The sequence below is a fragment of the Cavia porcellus genome, unplaced genomic scaffold, assembly GCF_034190915.1.
Source record: "Cavia porcellus strain 051 isolate PalLab524CR breed Dunkin Hartley unplaced genomic scaffold, mCavPor4.1 scaffold_25, whole genome shotgun sequence".
NCBI classification, from domain to species: domain Eukaryota; kingdom Metazoa; phylum Chordata; class Mammalia; order Rodentia; family Caviidae; genus Cavia; species Cavia porcellus.
In genome coordinates this window covers 40831942-40846755 of record NW_026947508.1, presented here as the reverse complement: position 1 = coordinate 40846755, position 14814 = coordinate 40831942, and the positions used below count along the sequence as shown (strand labels likewise).

At 44.4% G+C, this 14814-nt stretch overlaps 1 long non-coding RNA gene and 1 pseudogene across 1 annotated transcript; one reads left to right on the top strand and one right to left on the bottom strand.

The window, feature by feature from the left end:
• The first annotated feature begins 952 nt into the window (after nt 1–952).
• Nucleotides 953–2705, top strand: LOC134473060 (uncharacterized). Its single transcript, XR_010043158.1, has 2 exons — nt 953–1263; nt 2579–2705. It is a non-coding gene; the product is annotated as an uncharacterized LOC134473060 (long non-coding RNA).
• On the bottom strand, nt 2074–13278 carry LOC100723958 (cytochrome P450 4A12B-like; annotated as a pseudogene).
• Nucleotides 13279–14814: the final 1536 nt, after the last annotated feature.

Sequence of the window (14814 nt, the reverse complement as noted above, 5' to 3'; positions counted from 1 at the left end):
CCTATAATTAACAGTCTTTGTAAAATGTAGGAGAAATGCGCATTGCAGCCTTAGTGACATAGTGAATACAGTAGAAGCTTTGCTGTGGATTCATGATTATGACCTGGTCGCATGTTTGCCCCTCATGGAGATGTGTTTTTATGTTTAATTGTGTATGTATAATATAATTAAAATGAAGAAAAATTATCTAAATCAAAACTATACAAAATAATGAGTAATTCTAAAGCAAATTCCCATTGCCAAAGTCAAAGAATATTCAGGATGGTTTTGTGGGGCTTCTTCCTTGGCTGGGTGATTCTCTGTGGCATCCTGCATTCTCAGCATTAAGGTCTCAGTCATGTAATGCTCTGGGAATTCAGTTAGGCCAGGGAAGTTTGGCAGAGTGTCATTAGAGGGGGACTTCCTGGAGAAAGAAAACCTTCCTTGAATCAGGTGTTGAGTCATGAGTGAGGTAGGAAGGTACAAAGAATTTTGGGGGAAAGCCTCAAGCATGGGGTTACATGATGACTTAGAGGTCTTTTCTGGCAGCTCCTGCAGCAACTGCATGACGGTTGTAAGCTCATACACTTCTGGGGTTGAAGGTGTAAGGCCACTAGGAGCCTGCAGTCCAGGAATTACCAAAGTTATAGAAGGAATAAAACTCAGGATTGGGGTTAGGGACAGGAGAGAAGAATTCCAATTTTGAACTTGGTGATGTCTCGATGGTGCTCTGAGGGTGCACCATGGCAGATAAATCCTTTAGGATACTACTTTTTTCACTCTCAGAAGAAAGTTTCACTCAGGCTGACCTGCCATACGCTATCTGCTGAAGATCCAAATCTCCTTGCCCAACTGAGTATAATTCAGAGGACCTAGCCAGGGTATAACTTTTGGCTGTCTGTTCTGCACCTCATGCTACCAACAGCCTGCTGTGTTCCCGTATCTCAATAGATTGCTCTCTGTACAAGTGAAGATGATCATCACAATCATCACAATTTTGTGGAATGGGAGCTATGCCTCCAGCAGTGATCACCTTATAGAAGATATAGACCTAGGTGGGAGTTAAGCCTTGAGGTCATAACCATCTTATACTCCGGGATGGCATCTGAGCACAACTGTATCCATTTCCTAAGTCTCTCCAGACCTTCAGCACCCATGCAGTCATTAAGTGTGGGCAGGGTCAACATCCCCTGATGCGAGTAGACTGTGATCCTATTTCAGTATTAACAGAAGGAGCCTGTGAGACACTCATCTGGGAGGAGCTTGAACTGACTGTATTCCAAGGTTAGTACTGACAGTCTCCTGAGGATGGATGCTGATGGAAAAATAGAGCTGAAAGCTCTGGAATCAGAGTGGAGAGAGGCTCCCTGGAGGAGAGAGGATGGAGGCTGTGAGTGATAGGTGCCACAGATGAGTTCTCTTTAACCCCTCTAGATCTTCAAACACACACACTGCTGGCTCCTGTGACCCTAGAAATGAATGTGTGTGCATGTGTGTGTCGGTAGTGTGGTGTCTGCAAAGGGTGTACACAGGAGTGGCTTATGTGTCTATTTATGTGTCTGAGGGGGTTGTGTATATGAATGGAACTCAACCTGGGTCTTGCCTATTGCTTGGAGGCAGCAAGGACACTTTTGAGTCACACTTCTCTATCCCGTGGAATCCTGTAGTTGCACCACATGTTCATGGCTGGTCATCCAGAATTCTGAGCTTCTATTGTCCTGTGTGCTCTGAACATGCCCTGCACCACTTTTTGCACCTCCTGATGCTGGGCCTGCTGCTGGACATGCTGTTTGTGATATTCCCAGATAACTCTTTTTCCCAACTCTCCCTTTCCTCTTGGTTTAGAATCCAGTCTGGTCTCTCCTGCCCCTCTTCAGAGCAAGACCAAATGAGCCCAGTGACTTAGGAGGCCAGAAGGATGGGACAGAAGTCTTGGCAGCAGGTTTCAACTTAGAGAGAAGATATAGACCATAACATGCTGGGGACATCAGATAGGACTGCAGGAAGTTCTGTCTATAGCATCTACAGCTATTGAGGCAACTGGGGAATCTGTGCTCAGAACCAGCAAAACAAGCAGAGGCTTATTTAATGCAGACTCACAGAAGCAAGAACAGAAGGGAATCTGGTGGTAGTACCTAGAGGGATGAAAGTAGGGAGCAGGACCAGGGTCAGAAGTACCAGGAACCAGGAAGCCTCCATCTGTGGGCAGAGTTGTTGATGCCCCTCATCCTTCAGGGTAGCCAGCCAGGGAGACTTCATGGGGCAGGACGAGCTGCTTGGGTTCTGACATCCCCTCCGGTCAGATGAGGAGACTCTTGCCAGCTCTTGACTGACAGTTGTCCATTCTCTGAGCCTCCTGAGGAGTATTAAGGTCCTATATGTGAAGGAGGCTGACAGGTGACTTGGTGACACGGCCAGGCCGGGTTCTCTTCTCACATCTCATTGGATCTGTGAATAGCAAGGTCCTGAGGCTCTCATGCCAGATCAGGTTGGAAGGCTTTCCTGCTCAGATGGGCTTTAGCTGGAGCTTCTGAAAAGTCTAGGGCAAGTAACGTTAGTCCTTGAATATAATAGAGGCTTTTGTCTCCTTCCTTGACAGATGTGAGTTTCTCTGAGATCCCAGAGAAAAGACCTTTGTCTAAACTCAGCTACTGGAGCCTCAGCAGCTGGATTGGTATGGGGCATGAGGAGTCACATGTGTGAGGCCACTCAAAGAGGGTGGGCTCCCATAAGGCCAAGAAGAAGTTCTGGCACCACAGGCCACATGTCATTTTCTTCTTCCTCAGAAGGGACTTGTCTCCTTTCCTTCGATCTCTTTTTTCCTGCCATAGTCTTACAAGAGGCCAAGACACTCAATGTGACATTAGGAACCTTATTGCAAGGAAGACGGAGATGGAGAGGCTCGAGTGAGAGAAATACAGGTAGATAGACACCTTGCAGGCGAAATCCGGTGACAGTTCAGGAGGGACAGTGGCAGACTGCATAATGTTTTCCCAGGATGTCCAATGCCTCAGCTTTGAAGCTCAGGATTATGTTATCTCATATGGCAAACAGAACTCTGAAAGTTGAAAGGTTGATTAAGTAAAAGACTTTGAGATGGGTAAATTATTCTTTAAAGAAAGAGGAACTAGTTCCAAGGAATACAAGAAATGAATCTGTAAAGTGGAAGGGCAATTAAAATTATTTTCTCCAAAACTCTGCAGAAGATGGCTACACTAACAACTAGATCTTCTCCTAGTAATACCTTTTTTTTTTAAAAAATCAGTACAGGGGTTCGAACTCATGACCGCACCCTTGCAAGGCAAACGCGTATGCCACTGAGCTAAATCTCCAGCCCCAGTTGTACCTATTTTTGACTTCTGATCTCCAGAACTATAAGAAAGATTTTCATTACTTCAAATCACAAAGGTTGTGGTAGTTGATTATAACATCAGCAGGAACTCATACAGATTAAAATCAGCAAGCAGAAAAGGAAAGAACAGGTAGAGAGGTAGGTAGGCTGAAGGATAGGCAGGTGATCAGGGCCTAGATAAACAGAGATGCAAGCAGAAAGGAGACAGGTATCAGACAAGCAAATAGGGAGTTTGAAAAAAAAGAAGGACACATAGGAAGGAGGCAGGACAGCAGGAAGATGAGAAGATAGAAAGCAGGAGATGAATAGACGGCCTGGGGACCTGAAGACAGGATGGTAGGCAGCAGACCCTCAGAACGTGTTGTTGACTCACCAAGGTTAGTGGACCTTCCTGAGATACACGTGGATCCCATTTTTGGACTTCAACACAAGTTGTGGTATGGGGATGGGGACCCTGGTGGGGTCTGGCAGTAGCTCAAAACGGAGCAGGGTCAGGGCCACAGCCACCTTCAGTTCATTCATGGCAAATTGTTTCCCAATGCAGTTCCTAGGCCAGACAGGAACAGTGAAACAAGATATAGCCTCAGAAGCTATGCTGAGCTGGTCAGGAACTAGTGCCTGAGTTCCAGCCCAGAGCTGGGCATTCAGGCTATTTATATGCCCGGTTAGACTCACGCAAAGCTCTGCCCTAGGTCTTGGGTCACTCTCTCTTGAACTTTGACAAAGTCTTCTAGTTGTGCATGGCTACCCCTGGCCCACTGTTGCTCTCACAGGCATGGAATCACTCTTTTAGGACAGAGCCAGAGGGGCAGTCTGATCCCTTGAGTCATTTAAAGCGTTAACTGTTGGTTAGTTCATTGCATTTAGAGATTCAAGAAAGTTCACTGACAGGAGCCAAGTGTTAATAAGGAACCAAAGGGGGGTCAGGTTGGGGATCCCACTCAGTGGTCAGGCACCTACTTCCCTCTCCCACCCCAGGCCACCAATCTGTATCCTTCTAAATTCATCTCAGAAATGTCCCTGCTTGTTTCTTCAGTGTTTTTGTCCCAGATTTCTCTTGTGTCTGTGCTTTCCCTTCTTCCACACTGATACTTCCATGTCTTTCCTTAAGCAGGATGGTGCATCCACATCTTCTATGTCTGCTGTCTCTCTCACCTCCTACCTATGTGATCCCATGTTCTAGCTCACATCACAAACATGTTCTTCTTCCATCTCTGCCTGTAATTCCTTAAGGCCCAGACAAATGACCAGCTGGTCCTCATCCCTGCTCCACTGTCCCTTTCCTTCCTGGGGTCGCAGTGATACCACTGGTACTTTACTCAACCCAGAGACTGAGACAGTGCTGGGAATGTGGACCATCCCACTGAGAGTGAAAGAATAAAGGAAGGAAGGATGTCTTCCTTAAGCATGGCTACTTCTTTCTGTAGAGCACATATTTGCCCTTGACTGAACACTTGGAGAGAGGAATGATATCTTTAATTTTATAACCCAGTATAGGACTTGGCACATAGAGGCTGATGTAAGGCCTTACTTTATAGTTGAGTTAAGTTAATTAACTTCACAAGAGTTAAGAAATTCAATTTAATTGATTTTAAAATAATATAAGAAATTTACCTAAAAATTGAGCTACCTCGTATTCTCCTGTCCTCTAGTGGCAGCAATATGACTTATAGTCAGTGTACAAGGAGGTACTGTCTTAGAACAAAAATCAAATTCTAGAAAGTCTATTTTTGCAAAGGCAAGTTCCTTGAAGCTGGTTCTAGGAAAGTTGTTTTACTTTGAATTTGAAGAATTCATAAAAATACTGACTGAGAAAAGCCTGTTTCTACCACTTCTTTATAAACATTATAGTAAGTTACATCCTACTGGGCAAGTCTCATGGGCTTTGAGGGTAAAAGAAGCCCTTTTGGGGTGTTCTTGTCCAGCTCAGCAGCTACTTCAATTGTGTTTTATATTTTACACACCAGGAACCTGTCCAGTGACATGCAGTATATACAAAATAGTAGATTTCTCTCAAAGGAAGTTTACTGTTCTCATTTTAATGCTTTTTTTTTAAAAATCCAAAGTGGAACTATGTTGGATCTAAGCGTAATTTCAAAGTATTTACACTGGACTTCATCTATCCCATTTTGACAACTGGAAAAGTAAGAAGAATGTGAACATTGAAACGCAGTCAAAAATTACTTTGGGAGAGACTGAAAATGTGCTGTGAAACTTTCTTTGATGGCTTACTGTAAATTTTCAAAATATGACTAAAGAGGTGGCAGATAGCAGGCACCCAGAAAGTGAATCCAGGCAAACTAATCACTTGCTGCAGTGACTTGAGAAAAAATGAATCAATAGAAAGAGTGGTGGCTGGATTGCAAATGTGTGAGAAAAATCTACCCTTGGAGATTCCTGGCAGTCAAAAAGCACGTCATCTGAAGTCAGACATACACAAACATTTCTAATTCCTAACATCATACTTCTAAATTGAGGAAAGCAGCAGGACACACTGGAATGTGTAATGTCTACTGACACTGGGATTTGACCTGGCCATTGGGCCAAGGTCTCTGTGGTGTGCCCCGAAATGTTCTATTTCTTATGTGCAGAGATGTATCCGCACAAGGCTTCTTTCCATAACACCAACAAAGAAGGGTATATTAGAAGAGGCCCTATGTGAGCATAGGAGGTAGCAGGGTTTGCTACAGGAAAGTAGCCTCATCCCCTATTACCAAATTACCAACACAGGACACCTCACCTTGGTCCTCCTGAGAAGGGCAGGAATGAGTGGCTGTGTCTGGAAGAATCAGGTGCAAATCGGGAAGGGTCAAATATCTGCAGAAAGAGAACCAGTGTCTGCACAGGTAGGGGCTAAGTCCCTTGTTCCAAACCAAGAGGGGACAGGAAGCCCAGAGGAAAGAGAAGGAGGAGGGGTTCCTGAGGAATCACCTCCTTCCCTTCCCTCTTTTCCTCTCAGGGACATCATACCTCAGGATTTGGCCACACCTTCGGGTTATGGTGAAGGCCATGAAAAGAGAGTATGACGTTAATACCTGGGGGACAGAGGAAGACAGAGAAAAGACTGATTATGCACATGATGTCAGTTCCTGGTCCCTCTGCCAGTAGGAGATAGACATGCACAAAAGGTCCGAATGCCACAAATCATCATTTTGAGCAAAGTGATCTTGTTGCTAAAGATATGGGTGGACTTGGTAAATAAACTACCTGAACACAGGTGAAGAACAGAAAACTATGACTTTAAGAGAGATGCAAGAAAGAATTGGACTTTCCTTTTTGTTATAAATCAAATGAGAACTTTTGTTGATAAAGGATTTTCACTGAGGAGCATACATTAATTCATTTAGTCCTCATAACAACCCTCCAGAGAAAGCACTGATATAGCCCCATTTTTCAGATAAGGTAACTACATTTCAGAGAGGAATTGTCAGCTATTGCGCAGGTAGGATGTGGCAGGACTGGGACTCACGTTTAGTGGAGGGTGAACCAACAAGTCGTTTGCTACCATAGCAGGGTTCTTAGATCTGGCTATCAGCTGCTTTCTGCCTTCAACATGAGTGCTCCTCAAGGACTGGACCATAGCTGACCAATGGCATAGAATTCACTGCTCATTTGTCTTGACTCCGCATAAGAACCACGTCTCCTTAGCCCCTATCTGTTTCTCTCATCATCCTCTACATTTTAGGGTGTTAGAATTTTAGAGGCCAAAATCTAAAAGTTAATATTTCTCTGTGGGGAAATTCCCACAGGATAAATCGCATTACATTTATTAATACATATAGTTTTTTACTCAATTATGCAATATATTATATCAAATATAGAAGATGTAAAAAAGATGTGAGAAAAATCTACCCTTTGAGATTCCTGGCAATCAAAGGGACAAATATGGTCATACATGTCATCTAGAATTGGAGCCTAGAGTGTTAGAATCAAAGAATGTCACTATCACCAAACTGCAATTAACTGCAACATTGCAAGACTGTGCATTCTAAAGAAGAACGAATGTCAGCTGAAGAACAGGAGTAGTGTAGGGTGGTAACCATGTGAATAGACAGTATTAGAAGGAGCTGTATAGTTCATGTAGGCTTATGTTCTACATAAGAAAAATGTACTCTATAAGTAAGAAGCATTCATTTATTGACAATAAAGAAAGACCCAGCCAGATTCAGAACTGCTGAACCACACATGAATTTCCTAATTCTTCCCTATCCTTGAGGAGAACTTAGGTGATCCTGGAAAGGTTATACCTTTGGGTAAAGATTTTCCATCAGGGAAGGTAACAGGTTTGCTGAGCTCTCTGCCAACCAATGGAACTGGTGGATAGAGCCTCAGGGCCTCCTTGATGCACATGGTGGTATAGGACATCTGGTCAAGGTGTTCCCTGAAATGAAGCCCATCCTGAAGGGCAGAAAGAGTCTGGAAAGACCGAGGTCTCCCCTGGCAAAAGAGGCTGTGCTCTCCCACCTCTTCAGCACTTACTCACCAAGTAATGGAGCCTTTATCTCCCAGGAGGTTCTGGACCTCTTCCCTGCACCTCTGTTGATGGCTGGGGTGTGTAGCAAGAGCATACAAGGTCCAGCAGATACCACTGGCTGTGGTGTCATGGCCCTCAAACATGAAGGTGTCCACCTCAGCACGCAGGTCCTCGTCTGATAAGCTGCTCCCATTTTCTGTCTGAGGTGCAACACAAACAACCAAAGAGGATTTGTCCCTGCTCTGTGAGTTTGATCAAAGCCTTAGGCTCTCCCACACAGTCTTACTTTGGCAAACAGGAGGATGTCCAGGAAATCCAAGTGTCTCTTTTTTCTGATGTTCTCCAACTCTTTGTCATCCTTCAGCTGAGCCTTCCTCTGCTTTATTATTTGGTCTATCCCAGAACAAAAGTTCCTAGGTAGAACCAAGAACTACAGAAACCTACAGCAACCCAACCTGTATCTCCCTCCCTGGACCCAATATGGAAGTGTTGTGGAGCTCAGGATGAGAGTGCAGTGTGTGGGTCAGGAGTGGGAATTCAGCACTATTTGATACAGGTCAAGTTTTCCCCAGGAGTACAGCTCTTCAGTGTTGCTCAGAATCACCAATGTGAGAGCACCTTACCTAACACCTTCACATCTCAGCTCCCTTGCACTAGGGAAGACCAGCATGAGCCTCAGGTTTTGCAAGGGCACCAGAGGGCTTGGTTCTATCTGAAGGGCTGACGCCATTTCTACTGGGTTAAGTCTGGTAAAGATGGGACACAGGAGGGGGAGAAAGTACCTGTGTGGTGATGGGCAATCTGAGTGGCACATTTGCAGCGTTGGCCATTTGACGACAAACTGTAGATGGTGTCATTCTGGTGAAACATATTCCTTACACGGGAAAAAAACATGTTGTTCATCTCCTCAATGGCTTGGAGGTAGGGCCGGGATTTCCTGAGGGAGAAGATACAGAACAGATTGAACTGAAAGGAGATCTGACCTGGAGGTAGAGGGGCTATTCCCTCAAAGGTGGGGGCACAAAACACTGAGTCATGTGTTACTTCTATCTTATAGTCTTTGTGACTCTCTGGCCTTTAGAAAATGGGGAGCAGCTGGGCTTTCAATCTTGCTAGGAATCAGGGGTGTATGGCTGAGGCAGGTTTGGATCTAGACTGGAATTACAGGTGGTTTGGGGCTTAAAACAGAATCTTGTTTTGTAGCAGAAATAGTGCAAACCAAATATGGCTGGATGCACTAGGTGGGCTGCCCCACTTGCTTCTCAAATGAGTCTATATCAGTAGCAAGAATAAGGACTTCTCAGCTGAAAGGCTGTCACTGACCGGTCCAGCTGGACACTGCCCTGCTAGCTGAAGGCACACTTCATGATCGAGTCGAGTGTCATCAAGGAAACAGGTTGAAAGATCTCCATAGAGGCATCTTGACTGATGAGCTTTTCCCATTTGTCCTATGGTGGGAGGATAACATTTACCTTCTTACTTTCTCCAGAATTCTTCAGTTAAATAGACTAGAATTCCCCCACCGCCCCATATTCCAGATTCTCTCGACTTATTTAAGAATTAAGCATAGCATTCTGTAAGACCTGAAATAAATTTGAAAGTTTTGGCAACCAGCTATGTTTTTCATTTCTTTTTTTTTTCAACCAACAAAATAGATTTTTCAGGGGATAAAAGGGAAGATGATTCTTCAATATTCTGAGAATTGGGCTTGATCTGAGGGAATAGTGGGACTCCAATTTTAGAAGGCAAATGTGTCAACTAAAAGAAAACCTAAGCTTTTACTGTGGGCTCTTCTAATGAGGGCCATAAGAGACTTTGATTCTTGTTTACTCATTTTTTTGTCTTTTTTGTTTTTATCGGTACCAGGGATCAAACTCACGACTGCCTGCTTGCAAGGCAGGTGCTTATGCCGCTGAGCTAAATCCCTAGCCTCTAATTCTTGTTTACTCATTAAAACGTTTGCTGAGACCAGCTGGATCAGAACCAGTCTTGTTGAAACATGATGGGATGGCAGGTTGGCTGTAAGAATGTGCTCCTATTGTCCATTTTACTGCATGTATTACTCAAAACCCACGAAGAAAATGTGTGCCTGAGGCAATTAAATGATATGCTGTGAGATTCCCTGAGCCACTGCAGCTGCTGCTGTTCCTCAGGCCAGCCGGGGACAAGCAGTCCTGGTGTTGAGCAGGTCTGACTCCTCCACTAATCCACTGTGCTAAAGACCTGAAAGTGCAAGGCGGGTCCTGTATCCACCATGACACTCTGTCATGGGTGATGAGCACAATGTGGCTTGACCCTGATGCTTGGATCCTCTGTGTCCTGTGTACTGTCACAGGGTTAACTTAAAGAATGTTATTCCATATGACTGTCTGAGGTCACATGTGTTGAAGACCAGCATCTGAGTGTTTGCTGTGAGTGTACATTCGTGAAAGACAGACTCACCAGCATCACTCGAACAGAGTTAGCCATGATTTCCACATAGGGCTTCAGGATGTCATAGTGGAAGGCTGGGGTCAACATTCGCCTGTGCTGGAACCATGTTGGTCCGTTCAACAGGAGCAAACCATACCCTGCATCAGAGATAGGTGTACGTAATCTGTGTGTGTGTGTGTGTGTGTGTGTGTGTGTGTGGTATGTATGTATGTGACAGAATCAGATCCCTGGGATAATTTGGGAGGAACTCTAATGTGGAACTGGGGAAGACAACCCTTGAGGGTAGAATTTCTTGGACAAAGGCAGGAAGGTCACGTATATTCATGAACATAGACTTTTCCAATTGGGATGGTCCATCTGCTGTGATTATGACAACTCTTCTTAGATAAAGATTTTTAAAAAGTGTTGGTGTTAGGTCAAGGAGGGGCATAAAAAATGCCAGGTAGGAATGCTTGAAGAGATAGGGCAGGAGCTGATCTTCAGGAGGGCTCATTTCAGCAGTAGGAAGGGATAAGTGTCTAATGAGAAGAAAAATGAGGGTCGATTTAGGGATGGTTCACGACAGTCTTGACTAGGTACTTGTTCTCTGTAAACCAGAGAAGTAGCACTAGGGAAACTTTATTGGACAATAATTGTGCTCTCAATTTAAACATACATACCAATCCAGGGTGCCAGGAATCTGTAGAAAGAAATGGCCTTTGGATCTGAAAGGTAAGCAAGGGCATTAAAGGAAACTGAAGGCCAAATAATGTGGCCCTAAGGAAACTGTTGTTCAAACTATGGCACGTTAAAATTCTTGATGACTGCCAGGTGGCAGCTGATGTTATGTCACCTGCTGTTGCTTCTAATCCCTTAAACCTGACAGTCAGTTTGTCTCAGGAAGGTAGGCTCCTTATACTAGAAGCTGACCACTCCCAGGACTGTGATGAGGAACTGGGGAGAAACAATGGCTACAGCCTCAATGCCAAGGAATAAAACAGAGCTTATTGCTTTGCTAGTGTGGGTCCTGGCTCAGTCATTTCATGACATCAAACAGGTGACAATTAGTGGTTTTGAACCCAAATTGGTGTACATAGTTTGCTTTTCAGATTTAGATCACTTTATACAATGCATTCCTTACTTAGATTTAAAGAAAGAAAGTTTAAAAAGAAAGAAAACAGAAAATTGGCCCCATGCAGTTTGTTATTTTTAAAACTTCAGTAATGAATAAGAGTTCTTGGCCATGTACTGAATTGTGGCTTGGGTAAATGATGGGTAGCATTTTGAGTTGATGCCTGAAGTGTTGCTCTGCTTTGAAATTTGATGGGTCAGATGTGTATACTACAGAGGAAGGAGCTCCTGTTGCTAGAATGAGGCTTTAGTCTCACCTGATCTCCCCAGAATCACTTTCATGTAGTCAGGGTCGTAGATGACCAGGTGAGCTTCACTCCCCCAGAACCAGCGAGGATAGGCACTTGGGAATTCCTTTACCCATTTCAGCATCTGCTGCAGCTCGTCTTCTGGCAGGATCTGTCACCAAGGGAAAGACAAATCAGTAAGTACTTTTGTTTAGTTCTAGTCCTTGCAGTGAAGTGAAGGGTAGGACTACCAGAGGGACATAGTTGTGGATCATTCAGCAAAAATTAGAAATTTGGAGTTGGATGCATAACCTATCTATGCTGTCAACCAGAATTTGCTGTCTCCCAGGACTTTCCCTAAGTCAGATTCTGTGCCCCACGAAATGAAGTTGTGTGCATGAGAGAAGCAATGGGAATCAGCAACTCAGGTGTCTTTCTGAGCTCCTTATTTCTCTTTTCTTAAGTGGATTCAGTGCGCAATCTCTTGCTGAGCTCCTCTTCTTGCAGTCCCTCATCAAGCCACGGGGTGGCATTGCAGGGAGTCATTGCTGTCTCTCTTCAGCTTGTACATTGTTCCTTTCTCTCCTTCCTGGAAGACTTGTTGAGGGGGACTCCACAGACCTGTGCCAACTCCAGTGAGCTCATAGCATGGGGAGAGTGGAGGCTGAGCTGGCAAATAAAAAGGCTGTTTCATAAGTGACTCTAATGTCAGTCCCCTTCATCAGCAGAATTGTGCTGTTGTCTCACTCTGTGTGTCCATAATTTTCAATATGTTAGCCTCCATGATCACCCATTTTGGAGATTCCCCCAGTCTCAGGCAAATCTAGTTAGTTGGTTCCTCCACCTGATGTCATCGCCCTCCCTGTTAGTCTTTGCCTGTGGCCCCACACCTCCTGAGATTCATGTTTACCATGTGCTCCCCTCAGAGCAGGGATTCTATCACACTCATATCATTATCTCCAGACAAGCTCAGGCCCAAGCACAGAGGTTGGCATCAAGTGACTGGAGTAGGTGGTATCCTGGCTGGTTCTAGCACTCTAGGATCCTAAGGCTGGACTTGCAAGTTTGAGCCCAGCCTGGGCAACTCAGAGACTAAGCAAGACCCCATCTCAAAATAGAAAATAAACAAGGTCTGGTTTGTTGCACACAGTTGAGAGAGCCAGGGGTGCTCAGCTTGGAGGAGACAGAACTCAGGAAGGGTCAACCACAGTGTCTCCAAGTGCAAGGCTGCCAGGTCAAGTGACAGATATTCAAAAAAAAAGGAGTGTATGATAGAGCTGAGTCACAGCCGGACCAGCTTCTTGTAGAGTGAGCTCCCTGAGGCTGAGATAAGCACAGCCTGAGAGGGTCACTGGGTGCTTCTTGAAGATCACATGCTTGCTACATGGTAGTTTTGTCATGTGGATTGCTGGCTAGACTCTGAAAGCGCCAGCTTCCCTGCTGTCCCCTTCTTGCTTTTTCTTACCTTGTGCCCTAAAAGCCAGTGGGAGGGTGCACCCGGGAACTGCTGGAAAGCTTTGAGCAGCCATTGTCTGCACAGGTAGAAGTGGGCTGCTTTGAACAGCAGCAGAAGCAGGCTGAGCAGGGAGACCACTTGGAGGAGTCCAGAGATGCTGTCTGGGAATCTGGTGGGGCTGAAGGCAGAGACGCTCATGGTGCAGTGGCTTCGGGATCTCTGACTAGTCTCACCACCTGGCCTGTTTTGTGGAAGATTGCCTGCCCACTAGTGGGAGGGAGCAGCATGAGGGCAGAACTTTATTAGTCGTTTATTTACATGGATAATCTACTTTGGAAGACAGAAAATGCTTTGTCAGCTGACAGTGGCAATCATCATGCACACACCCACTTCCCCCCTCCATATCAGACACAAATATTTATTTATTCATCTATCTGTTTATTTTCCTTTTCCTTTTAAAATTGAATGTCATTTATTATTACTTTTATTTCTTCATATATACAAGATACAGTGTGATATTTAGATACAGTATGTTCTAATCAAATCAGGTTAACACTTTCACATCTTTAAACATTTATCATTTCTTTCTGTTTTACTATTGTAAAAGTTTTATGTTGTAATTATTAAGCATGATTATCACAAAAAATAGCTATGCTGCTAAAGCAGTATCTTAAGTGAAGTTCCCAGGCTTTGAGCCTTTCTCCACACGTCTATTAAGGCCACCACTTTATTCACCTTTGTGGGAAGCTCCTTAAATTCCCTCAATAAATCTGACACCTGCACATTTTCCTCTGAATTGCCAATGCTGAGTTCTCCCAGTAGATGGTAAATGATTGTCAATTCAGACATCTAAGCACTGGTGTCTGTCTTCCTCCAGGAGAGACAAGTGGATCACTCTCATAGGCAGTTAGTGCTTTTTGGTGACCAGGGTGTGGGGGCGAGTCTCGTATTGCTCCTTAAAGCATTTAGTCATTGCCTGATGGCAGCTCTGCTTTCCTCTGCGGGCATTGAGCATGTGTTCCAGTTTTTGATTCTTACAAATTTTCACTTCAGTCCATAAGACTTTTCCTGTAGCTTCTCTTTTCTTTTGGATAGTATTAATAAATTCTTTTCTGTCTTTTGTTTGGACTGAGTGAAACTGTTCTCCATCTTTGTGGTTAGCAGGGTCAGCCACTAATGTTTGGAATTCCATCATTTCCATCATGCCAGATAAATGTGGGCGCTTTCTGCAAGGCAACAAGTGATGCAGACTTGGCATTATCTTGTCTGACTGTGGAGTTCTTTCTGATTATGCTTCTGTTATTAATTCAGAGAGATCTAGCTCATGTGGGGCCAGCCTGGCAACATGGACTGCAAGTTTTCCTTCCTGACTTCACTGCTATCTTTCCTTTTATCTTTAGGCATTTTCTCACTGGTTTTTAACCCTTTTCCTTTAGGAGACATTTTGATTGTTTTTCTTTCATACTTGAAGCATGAGGGACTTGAGCACTCCTCCACTTTTTGTCTTGGTGTCACTAGATGTGTTGTGTTGGAACCAGTGGTAGAAACCTTCTCAGCGCTGTGTCTGTCCTTTTCCTGCCTTCTACTTAAAGGCTGGCCCCATCTTCCTCCCTCCCTTCCTTCCTTTCTTTCTTCCTTCCTCCTTTTGTCCTCCTTCCTTTCCTCCCTCTTTCCCTCCCTTCCTTTTTAATCACAACTCATAAAGACACAAAAGAGGACTTCCAGAACTGTTTCAGAAAATGTGAAGAATTATGGCATAAATGTGTTTGAAGTGAGGGGGATT